We start from the raw sequence: 1480 nt of genomic DNA, 5'->3' as shown, positions 1-1480 counted from the left end.
AAACATGAAAAACTTTCGTAGGACGTATTTTCTTGTAAAGTTCATATTTACTGAGATATCGCACTTTGACGCACTAATGAGCAACCCTGTATGTAAAGAGAATTGAACGCCCTTTCAAACGATGTGCCACTTGATCCCCTTCTAAGGGTGACATCTACCCATCTAGGGGATTGAAACAAGGAGGCTAAAAATATTAATTTACAGTGTTCTCCATACAAATAAAATTGACGGGTTTTTCCGATTTTTCATATTTCCAACTGCAAGAAAGATATTAAGAGTGGGATATTTTCAAATTGACTCCCCGTATATTTCTGAAAGCAGGAGAATAGATCCTATCGAACTGTCTCAAAATACATTGGGTATTTCATTTACAAAAGTGACTTCTGGGGGAATTTCAACTTACGATGAAACCAAAAACACCCCGTTGAACTTTAATTGTATTTAGAAATTATTTATGGGACTCACGGTATATACATAAGCGTTTTAAATTTCGAGGAAGTTTTAAAATATTTCAAACAGACAAAATTAAAGTGATTAAATTAATCAAAATCTCCTGTTCAACATATTTTTTTCTTATGTGTATTTGACAATGTTTATGACAACAGTGCGATACAGTACATTGCCTTTAAATTACACTTTAAAAATGTTTTATTTGTGCCTTGCCACCGCGTTAATTAAATATACATTCACAAATTCCGCTTCAGCAAATTTCATCGGTTTGCGATGAAATGCAATTTATTAATGTCTTTGGCTAATATACATCTATTTTTAACAGCAGCTGTCTTCTAAAGCTTTAGTGAATACACTTTGTTGTATCTGCAGACTTAATTTAAATTTTTCTACCAATTTCAATCAACTCTAATTTGTCTTCACTATCTCTTGTAATAATTTCAAGTTTATATGTATGAGTAACTGGAATATTTTTTACGCGTTGTTTGCTCTAGTTTAGGACAGAAAATTGTAGGCATCATTTATGTCGAATATTATCCAGAAAATGATCAGATATCACTTCAACAGATCTTTTCTTACACATGAATAATCACATTGATTTTATAATGTGGAGAATAAAAATATCCCATGAATAGCAGTTGAATTAATGATTTGATTTATTAAACTCGATCATTTTTTGATCATCTACCAATCTGAACTTTTAAAAGTTTGGTTTGTGAGTGTCGTTAGCAAGCCAAACTAAAATATGGAAATAACGATTTGAATGTAATTAGATTCATAATTATTTATATTAAGGTGCCCCGTCTTAATTTAAATATTTTAGGTAATTTTTGGCAAAACTCATCTGCAACAAAAAAGTTTGTCAGAAGTGGGATTCGAACCCACGCCCTCAAAGAGGACCAGAACGCTCATGTGACCCGCAAAGCACGGGCAAGGAAACCTTGAGTCTGGCGCCTTAGACCGCTCGGCCATCCTGACATGTTTCTCATATTGCTGATTCATGCAATAGTGCTTCATGTATATGAGAAAA

General features: G+C 33.0%; 1 non-coding gene across 1 annotated transcript; it reads right to left on the bottom strand.

Annotated features, from left to right (window-relative positions):
• Positions 1–1310: 1310 nt before the first annotated feature.
• Trnal-caa lies at positions 1311–1428 on the bottom strand. Its single transcript has 2 exons — positions 1391–1428; positions 1311–1355 (listed from the first exon to the last, which is right to left on the bottom strand). It is a non-coding gene; the product is annotated as a tRNA-Leu (tRNA).
• Between the last annotated feature and the right edge of the window lie 52 nt (positions 1429–1480).

This window comes from Dendroctonus ponderosae, unplaced genomic scaffold (genome assembly GCF_020466585.1).
Source record: "Dendroctonus ponderosae isolate FM_Combo_2020 unplaced genomic scaffold, Dpon_F_20191213v2 Dpon_F_20191213_3, whole genome shotgun sequence".
Classification (NCBI taxonomy): domain Eukaryota; kingdom Metazoa; phylum Arthropoda; class Insecta; order Coleoptera; family Curculionidae; genus Dendroctonus; species Dendroctonus ponderosae.
Note: the sequence above shows the minus strand (reverse complement) of the source record. Positions and strands in the feature narration are given on the sequence as shown.